This window comes from Geotrypetes seraphini, chromosome 12 (genome assembly GCF_902459505.1).
Source record: "Geotrypetes seraphini chromosome 12, aGeoSer1.1, whole genome shotgun sequence".
In the NCBI taxonomy this organism is placed as follows: domain Eukaryota; kingdom Metazoa; phylum Chordata; class Amphibia; order Gymnophiona; family Dermophiidae; genus Geotrypetes; species Geotrypetes seraphini.
The window spans coordinates 120,634,359-120,645,035 of NC_047095.1; the positions used below are offsets into that span (position 1 = coordinate 120,634,359).

General features: G+C 42.1%; 1 protein-coding gene across 1 annotated transcript in view; it reads right to left on the reverse strand.

The window, feature by feature from the left end:
* The window catches only part of AGPAT1 (1-acylglycerol-3-phosphate O-acyltransferase 1), a 55,118-nt gene extending 44,706 nt beyond the window's left edge, over nucleotides 1–10,412 (reverse strand). Inside the window, exon 1 of the mRNA XM_033916366.1 lies at nucleotides 10,314–10,412. The gene's annotated coding sequence lies outside the window, so the exon portion shown is untranslated. The remainder of the gene's footprint in view (nucleotides 1–10,313) is intronic.
* Between the last annotated feature and the right edge of the window lie 265 nt (nucleotides 10,413–10,677).

Consider the following 10,677-nt stretch of genomic DNA (forward strand, 5'->3'; position numbering starts at 1 on the left):
TGTTGTGTTGACCTGTTGCTTTCTTGATTGCTCAATAAAAATATATTTGACCATTAACTCCTAACTCTTACCCATGTCTGTTTTATCATTCGCTCCAATAAATTCCCTAACCCCTACCTGTCCCGTTTGTCTGTTTTGATTAGATTGTAAGCTCTACTGAGCAGGGATTCTCTCTTACATGTTTACTGTGCAGCGCTATAGGTCTCATTGCATCAAATGGGATCTGTGCTGCAATAGCGCAAGAACTTGTAGCAAAATAACCCTCTTAACAGTAGCCCAAGTTGATAACTTCCCCAGCTCCTGACTAAACATAGGGCATAAATTTAGGACTGCAGCTTTTCTGGAATATTGGTCTCAGAACAGACAATTTGCAACAAAACCAGTTTCTGGAATTACGCTCTATAGCAGTGGTTCCCAAAGCTGTCCTGGGGGACCCCCAGCCAGTCAGGTTTTCAAGATATCCCTATTGAATATGCATGAGAGAGATTTGCATATAATGGAAGTGACAGGTATGCAAATCTCTCTCGTGCATATTCATTAGGGATATCTTGAAAACCTGACTGGCTGGGGGTCCCCCAGGACAGGTTTGGGAACCACTGCTCTATAGGGACAATTCTATAAGTTGGTACCTTAGTTTAGGCGAAAGATATGCCCAGGGCTCGCACAAGCTCCACCCACATATAAGTCCAGAGAAGAGCGACTAAAATGGTTAAGGGGCTGGAGGAGTTGCCGTACAGCGAGAGATTAGAGAAACTGGGCCTCTTCTCCCTCGAACAGAGGGGATTGAGAGGGGACATGATCGAAACATTTAAGGTACTTAGTAGATAAGGACAGGGAGAACGAGAGGGCACTCTCTAAAGTTAAAAGGGGATAGATTCCGTACAAATGTAAGGAAGTTCTTCTTCACCCAGAGAGTGGTAGAAAGCTGGAACGCTCTTTCGGAGGCTGTTAAAGGGGAAAACACCCTCCAGGGATTCAAGACAAAGTTAGACAAGTTCCTGCTGAACCGGAACCTACGCAGGTAGGGCTAGTCTCAGTTAGGGCGCTGGTCATTGACCAGAGGGCCGCTGCATGAGCGAGCTGCTGGCCATGATGGACCACTGGTCTGACCCAGCAGCGGCAACTCTTATGTTCTTATGTTTAGTTAGGCGCTATAGCACTTTCACGCTACCTTGTAGGCATGTGGCCAGATGATGCCAGCATCGGAGGACTTTCAAAGGCCCACCTCTTCCTCACGGACTTCATGTCACTTGCTCTTGGGCTCCTCTTGTTCCCCTGGCCCTCTCCTGCTCATCTGGTTCCCGCCCTCCTGTTTTGGCCTGCTGGGGGAAGTGCCCATCATCGGCTGCTTCAGGTCACAGCCAACATGCCCTTCTCTTCCGGCAGGTATGATGCCATTGACTGGGGCAGCACCGCGGCCTACCACTTCTTTGCAATGCCCCCAGAGCAGTTCTCTCCTTTACCGAGCAAAGTCCTGTTAACCGCGAAGGTGAAAGCATTTAAGTGGAAACAGACTGAAGTCAGTCATTGCATTGATTGCTCTTCCACTTTCCTTACTCTATTGGCCTTCCATGAGTAGTGAAGTTAAGGCATATATGGTGCGCCATTGCACCGGAATGAAGCTTGGATAAGAACATAAGAATAGTCTTACTGGGTCAGAACCAATGGTCCATCTAGCCCAGTAGCCCGATCTGACGATGGCCCATCCAGGTCCCTAGTACCTGGCCAAAACCCAAGGAATAGCAACATTCCATGCTACCGATCCAGGGCAAGCAGAGGCTTCCTCCATTTCTTTCTCAATAACAGACTATGGACTTTTCCTCCAGGAAATTGTCCAAACCCATCTTAAAACCAGCTACACTGTCCGCTCTTCCCACATCCTCTGGCAACGCATTCCAGAGCTCAACTATTCTCTGAGTGAAAAACTTCATCGAGTGTCCCCTAGTCTTTGTCATTTTTGACAGAGTGAAAAAAATCGATCCACTTGTACCCGTTCTACGCCATTTAGTAGCAGACTGGAATTTATTTTAACGTATAACTTATTTCGTTTTATTTTGCTGGGTTTGTTTAATTTCCGCTCTTTCTGTTTTGTTGTGAGCTAAATCCAAATAAATAAAACAGGTAATCACGGGCACTTTGAGGATACCGGGAACCCTTTTTTTTGGCGATATAGAAAATATATATTTATACAGCTGAGGCGTCAACACAGAAATATCCCAGAGAGTGGAGGACCCAAGAAGATAAGGGGGAAGGATGAATGAATACAAGAGGAAGTGGTTTCTATCCAATAAACATCTGTTCTGTTTGCATCAGAGATTTTAATTTCTTTCTTTATACCCCGCCTTTCCCAAGGCGGGGCACAATAGAGTACATACACAAACAGAATCACATACAGTACAACAAATCGAACATCAATGAAACATAATAGTGATAATGTAAAGCCTCCTAAAACTACAAAGAGGCTCTTCGTATCAAAAAACTATAGATCAAGTCCCATATTTCATCTTCCAGAAGAGGTGTTTCTTCAACATTTTCTTAAAACTACTCAAACATGTTTGTTGTCGCAAATATCCCGGAAGCTTATTCCACTCCCCAGGACCCACGCACAAAAGCACAGCTCGCCGCAGCTGTTTCACTGTCGGAATACGTAGGCCATTGTGAGTCGCCGAGCGCAACATATGGCCGAATGCTATCCATCAAATGCTTCGGTGCCTTATTGTGTATATAGAGATGCACCATGACCAATAATTTATAAAGGATTCGATGTTCTAGTTTTAACCAATACAAAGATATGTAGCATTCTGTCACATGATTGCTCTTTCTTAATCGAAACAGAGTCCGAACGATCGCGTTCAGGGCTACCTGCAAAGCACTCAGTGCTGTTGCAGGTATAACCAGAAGCACCAAATTGCAGTAGTCTAAGCATGAAAATACCACCCTTGCAAGACAGTCCTAAACATAGAGGTAATTTTGAAAATACCTTTTTCACTCCTGCATATACATGCCCCCTGAACACCAGACAAGAATCTAGCGTGTTTCCCCGAAAATAAGCCCTAGTTGCCGGCAGCAACAGCGCTTCCCCCCCGCCCGCCGCCGCTGAACACCTCCTCCCCTGCGCTGACCCTTCTCTCCCTCCCATCCAAAACGCGAGACAGGAATACCTTATAATAGCGTCGGCAGCAATCTACACAGGCTGATTTATGGCCTTCTATCTCCTGGATGTTCCTCTGCCGCATCACTGATGATGTCATCAGAAATGCGGAAGAGGAACGCTCGGGAGATAGAAGGCCGTGAAGCAGCCTGTGTAGATTGCTGCCGACGCTGTTATAAGGTATTCCTGTCTCGCATTTCGGATGGGAGGGAGAGATGGGTCAGTGGGGGGTGAGAAGTGCGCGGCGGCGGTAGATGGTGGGGAGGATAGAAAAATGCTACATGGGGAGATGGGAGGAAGGGAGGGATAGAAGCTGCAAGGGTCTTGCTGCACAAGGGACGGGAAGAAAGATGCTGCACATGTGGGGGAGAGAAAGGAAATAGGAAGAATTGGGGTGAAGGAGAGGAAGGGAGAGATGATCATTACAGAAAAAATAATAAGATATCCCCGAAAATAAGACACTGTCATATTAATTTGGGGTCCAAAAAAAGGCACTAGGTCTTATTTTCGGGGAAACACGGTAGTAAAACCCCTAAATATTTTACCTCCTTGGATATTGTAACAGTAGTGTCTAATAGGTCGATTTTATCGGGAAGAGCATATAACCTTCGTTTTCTGGACACTCAATTTCAATCTGTTACAATTCATCTCTTCCATCACCCTCTACAGCCGCTGAACTGTCCGAGATGGTTTTCCTCTCTATCTTTCCCCCCTAGTTTCTTGGTCTTTGATAGATTTTGAGGATATTAAAGCTCGTTCACCACACAGGGCACAGAGTACTCACTTGATACTGACACTTTAATTAGTCAAGCTGCTCTTCCATATCTCCCCTTCACCACAGGGGGTCTAGTGGTTTGTTTGGGGGCTTTTTCTTCTGTTATAACTGTGTGTTATATGCTTTGTTCGTTCACTGGGATATGCTCTTCCCGATAAAATCGACCTATTAGACATTACTGTTGCAATATCCAAGGAGGTAAATTATTCAGGGGTTTTACAAGCACATTTCAGCACTCATGACTTAGCTTCACCAAGTTCTCGCCCCGTGCAGGGACCAACCTCGAGTAAACAGTCACAAGGCTGCCAAGTTACCCATTCCAGGGGGGAGACTTTTTGGGCCAGCCTTGGTTTCACACTTATATCCCAAAGCAGTGGAGTGCTTGTACTCCATGATTCTCACCAATGAAATCAGTGCTGGGGGACCCATAATGCAATATGAGGAGGTTGGCAGACATCGAAGACCGGCTAAAAGGTCTCCCTCCTGGAATGGGTACATTAGTAGCTCTGGTGATAAGATAAAACACACATGAGTACAGCAGAGTAGGAAAGGGGGTGGGACTTGTATATCACCTTTTTGTGGTTACACATTCAAAGTGGTTCACATATACACAGGTACTTATTGTGTACCTAGGGCAATGGAGGTGGGGTTACCAAATTTTCCCAAAGGGAAATCCGGACCCATGGCCACGCCCACAGGCCCGCCCCATTCTGTCTGTGTCATGCCCCGTTCCGCCCTGCCCCCAGATGGCATCAGATTTTAACGGGAAGCTTTTCAATGAAGCCATTGTGACATCACTGAGGAGGTTGGCTCTTATTGGTGGAATGAGGCATTATGACATCATAATCTCAGCTCTGGTTACTAGACCCTGAAACTCTTCACACTACTACCATTACTACTGTTATTATTATTTCTAGAGTGCTACCAGACGCACGCAGTGCTGTACAGAGTCACAAAGAAGACAGTCCCTACTCCAAAGAGCTTACAATCTAAACAGCCAAGACAAACAGGATGTCATGGATCCAGTTAAGAGGAACGGTTAATCTGCTGGCTGGGTTATTCAGCACATTATATGTGAGTAGTATTTTGTGATTCAAGTGTGCTATAGTGGAGAATTTTCTTTTTCTCCATATCATAAGAACTTTTTGCATTTTTTTTTAAACGATGACTTATTTTTAGTCTATTTTTTCATCATTTCTATAATGCTGCTAGATGTGCACAGCGCTGTACGGTAACATGTAAGATTTTATATCCCACACTTTCCTCTTCAGTTCATTTCTGGAAGTATCATGGGTTGGAAATGGATGGAACTGGGCGGGCCTGGGGGGGCGGGTCTAGGGGGGTACAGATTTTCCAAACGGAAAATCTGGTAACCCTAACCCTACTCCAGGCCCTCTAGAAGCGGCCAGAGCTCGAAGCAAAGAGAAAAGACTTTCTGGGGGCAGGGCTGGAGGTTGAAATGGGATGGGGCTGGATGCAGAAATGGGCGGGGCTGGAGGTGGAACCAGGTGGGGTTATGTGCCTGGGGGTTTTTATTTTTTAATATGGTAACCCTACTTATGACTACACACTGACGACACACCTCACATTATTAATATTATTAGTTTGAATTAAAAATACCCTGTGCACTGCTACATATGCTTGTTGTAAATGGAATGAATATTGCCTGAAAATAGTGAGGAACCTCATAAGCAGCATTATAGGGTATGATAACATCACTGACAACGCCGCATAACATCATAGATGGCAATGTATCTGTACAACGGAATCTTCCCTGCTGCTCTTAGTCTAATTTTGATCACCCCATTCTTAAAGATCAGAAAGTACCTGTTGCTACTACATCTAATTACAGGCCAATTGCAAGTATACCTCTGTTCGCTAAACTTTTGGAGGGTCTGGTCAACTTAGAATTGGTTAATTATTTAGACAAATTGAAGTAGGCCGCTGTCTAGGCCTACCTCGTAATGGAGACTCCACACACTATATACTGGTTTCAATAGGTATACATTTATTAACAAATTAGTAACAGCTTACAAGAATAAATCATTCAGCATATAATGGAACAGATGTGATCCTCAGGCCTGAGGGTCCTCTGATGTCTGTTCACCTTACTTCTGCTTATAGGCCTGGTTTTATACATTTTTTGGTGGTCAATACCACGTTAGCCTAAATCACATGATACATCTTTATTGGTTGTTTTTCTTATACGTCAATACATAAGTAGATTCATTTATTGGCTTATCTATTTGTGTCATCTTATACGTCTGTTCAGTTTGCCGTAAGGCCTAACCTTTTCCTGCAAATGCCCTTTTCCCTTTACCATATATGCAATTCCGAGTCTAAAATTCCTTCTCTGCTGTGGTAACACATGATATATCTTGCTAAATAATGTTCCTGAGTACTCTGTTTTTCTGACCATGAGCTGTGTTCCTCTTTGCATAATATCCGGCCAGGTGCCATGCATCGGAATTTAAGTCTTGTTTCTTACAAGTTTTTGCTTACCATAGCTAACTCAGAAACAGAATATTTCTCAATCACTATAGGCCAGCTGGCAAGTGGGTTATGAAATATCTTTTACAGTTCATATACTGATTTATTAGAGCAAGAGGGAGGGGAGGGGGTTTTTCTCTTGTGAGGTCTGGTTACTTCACCTTTATCCAAAGGACTTATCTTGCTTCACCTGTATCTCACCAGGACTTCTTCTTCGTCTCATCCTCTTTTCCCTCTCAAAATTCAATATTCTTCATGACCATCAATCAGGATTTAGAAAACGTTTTAGTACCGAGACTGTCCTTACATCTATGATTGATTATTTTCACTGCCAATTCAGCAGAAACACCAGTGTGCTGATTCTTCAGCTGGATTTTAGCAGTGCTTTCGACCTAGTAGATCATGATAGCTTACTAGGATGTTTAGACACAATATGGATCTCAGGTAAGGTCTGGAAATGGTTCCAAGGATTCTTAAAAACGCGATCTTATCAAGTGATTAGGATGGAAATTATTCTCACCCCTGGGACAACCCTTGTGGTGTGACCCAGGGCTCCCCGTTGTCACCTACACTATTTAACATCTATATTTCACCACTTGGATATCTATTGCAGAGTTTAAATTTGAAATTTCATATTTATGCTGATGATATCTCTATTCTTTTTCCCCTGAACAAGTTCACTGTGGAAGTCATAAATCAGATATCATCCATATTATTTCAGATAGAACAATGGACTATCAGTTTCAGGCTGAAACTTAATACAGAAAAGACAAAAATTTTTTAGCCAATCCTAATGACAAAATAACAGAAACTTTGTTATGTCTTAATGGACATACTTATCCAATAACCAATTCCATTCAAATTTTGGGTATCACGCTCGACCGTCAATTGACTTGGATCAATCATACAAACCTGGTAGTACAAAAATTTGTCCATATATTATGGAAATTACGGAATATTAAAAACTACTTTTAGACTACTGGTACAATCATTGATCCTACCCATTCTGGATTATTGTAACATCATTTATCTGGGATCTTCCCAGAAGACTTTAAGAAGATTGAGAATAATTCAGAACACTGCGGTTCGACTGATATTTGGCCTAAAGAAGAACGATCACTTTAGTCCATATTATCGTTTACTGCATTGGAGGCAAGAATATTATTTAAGTTTTCCTGTATTTGTTTTAAGCTGATCTCAGGAGAGCCTCCAATTTATTTGTTTTCTCACTTTGAATTTTACAGACCATCAAGGATCACAAGAAACTCCAACTTATTTACTTATCCTAAACCAAATGGAGTCAGATATAAAATCTTTTTTGAAAGGACCTTAGCATTTCAGGCACGCAAAATATAATGTTGGCTCGGTGAATGCATCCATCAATTCATGTCTTATTGCTCTTTTCGTAAACTAGTAAAATCTGCTTTGTTTGACAAATTTATCACTTAACTAGATTGTTTTAAGATTGTAATTTTTTAAAATCTTTTACTCTGTTTTTACCTTATGATATGTACATGCAGATGATAGTTATGCAGATGATTTTACGATCATCATCCCATTTGTTAATTCTATCTCTGAAACTATTCCTAAAGCTTCAGAAGCCATAAACGTGATGGAGCACTGGATGACAACCTTTAGGCTGAAACTTAATTCAGAAAAGACAACTTTCTTCGTTGCTTCGCCACATCCGCTTGACACCAAATCACCACTATGTATCAATAATCTTAATTCCCCTATCCAACCTACCATAAAGATACTAGGTGTAACTTTGGATCAGTGCCTAACCATGAGAGACCAGGTAGACTCCTTGATCAGAAAGGGATTTTTCACTCTCTGGAAACTCAGATCCATTAAAGCTTATTTCGAGACAGCGGCATTCAGAACCCTAGTCCAATCCCTCGTACTGAATCTACATGACTACTGTAACATCGTCTATTTAGCAATTTCCCAAAAGAACATGCAGCGTTTACAATTGATGCAAAATGCAGCGGTCAAACTTAATCTTTGGGCTGAGGAAGTTTGACCACGTTTCCAAGTTTCCAAGTTTATTGGTTTTTAATATCCCGACCATCAAACAATTGTCTGGCCGGTTTACAATAAAATTATAATAAAAAAGTATTAAAAGTAGCAGTATGTGTAAAAAGATGTCTTAAGTTAAACATAAATGACAAAGACTTGACGAACTGGAGTGTGAGGGCAGTAACAGCGGAAGGGGAAAAAGTTACATTGTATAGATGAAAAGGAAAGAGTGGGGGGGAGGATTGAACAAAAGGGAGGGGAACCTTAAGATAATGGAAGTTTGCTGACCGAAAGAAGAGAGAGAAGATGCTTTTAGGTTTAATTAAAAGCATCTCGAAATAAGAAAGTCTTTAGATTGATCTTGAATTTGACTAGTTGTTGTTCGTCGCGGAGGTATTGTGGAAGTGAGTTCCATAAGGTAGGGGCTGTTATAGCGAAGTTTGTTTTGCGTGTATAATAAAAATCTTTAAGAGATGGAATATAAAGGAGTTTTTGGTCAGATGATCTTAATGTACGAGTGGAACTTTGAGGAATAAGAAGTTTATCGAGGAATGTAGGTTGATGTAAGAGTTTGATTTTGAAAGTGAGTAGAATAATTTTGTAAGTGATACGATAAGAAATTGGAAGCCAGTGGGCTTCCTTTAAGAGAGGAGTGACATGATCATATTTGGTTTTTTTTGTAGATAAGTTTTATTGCGGTATTTTGTATGAGTTGAAGGCGTCGTAATTCTTTTTGTGGAAGACCATTGAGGAGCGAGTTGCAGTAGTCTAAGTGACATCCTACTACCGGCAGCTGCATTGGCTGCCAATGGAGGCGTGCGTAAAGTTTAAATTTGCCTGCTTCTGCTTCAAAGCACTACACGGACTTGCTCCTAAATATATAACTGACCTTTTCGTCTTCTCAGCCAGCAGACACAAGAGAAACTCACATTCCAACTTCGTTTCCCCCCCAGTGAGAGGTTGTAAACTGAAAAAACACCATGAACATCTTCTCTCGCACCAAGCAGCATCATGGGGTAAAAGACCTAGAACAGGGGTGTCCAATGTCGGTCCTCGAGGGCCGCAGTCCAGTCGGATTTTCAGGATTTCCCCAATGAATATACATGAGGTCTATTTGCATGCACTGCTTTCATCGTATGCTAATAGATCTCATGCATATTCATTGGGGAAATCCTGAAAACCCGACTGGATTGCGGCCCTCGAGGACCGACATTGGACACCCCTGACCTAGAACAATTGCTTTCGCCCACTACTTATGGGGAATTTAGGAAACGTCTGAAAACACACCTGTTCCTAAAGTATCTAGACAACTGATCCTCTCTTCTCTCCCCTCTATAGCGATTAACTTGTTCTATTGATCTCTCCTCAAAAATGGATTTCCTGTCCTATTAACCCTCTTTCTTCCTCCCCTCTTAAAGTCAATCAATTTGTACCTTTGCTTAATCTTTGTAAACCGCATAGAACTTCACGGTATTGCGGTATATAAGCTGTTATTATTATTTTTATTATTATATTTCACTGACTGTTCAGTTTCTTATGATGTAAACTGCCTAGAACTCTTGGGTAATGGCGGTATAAAAGAATAAATTTATTATTAATTATTACAGTATCAGGTGTGGTGATATGACATGGCCTAGTCTCATCAGCATCACTTTAGACATTTAGACATACATTGTAGGATGCAGTGATGATGTCATTGGGGAGTTAATCATCGCTGTGTGAAAAATGACATCATTTGAGACACTTTGTCATAATTCTTTACATAGATAGATATAAATATGGATATATTGCTTCAAGTTTTTAAAAAATAGCCCATTTTAAAATGGTTCTTAGTAGTCAGATTGCCAACCAATAGAACTGATATGCAAATTAGCTTACCCAGTGTTCCATGCTGTCAGGGGAGGTTCCAAAACAGCAAGACGGCCAAGAAAAGCTCCAAGCACCGCCCAGGCATGCGCTGTCCAATCAAAGATAGGAAACGTTGACTTATTGCAGCTGAAGGAAAAGATAAAACGCTGAAAACAGTCCAATCACAAATCTCTGACTGAAAGACTGGCAGCTCTAGGCGCCACTCAGCAGCCGAGGCCTGTTACATCAGCTTTGCATGTCCTTTTCCCTTTACAATTCCTTTGTTGTAACCGCCCCTCAAGGCGGGCCGGACGAGAAAGCAACCAATAGAAAAAGAAGGTCGCAACCAACCAATGAAAGCAGGCAAGGAGGCGGCACGGGACGACATTCATCC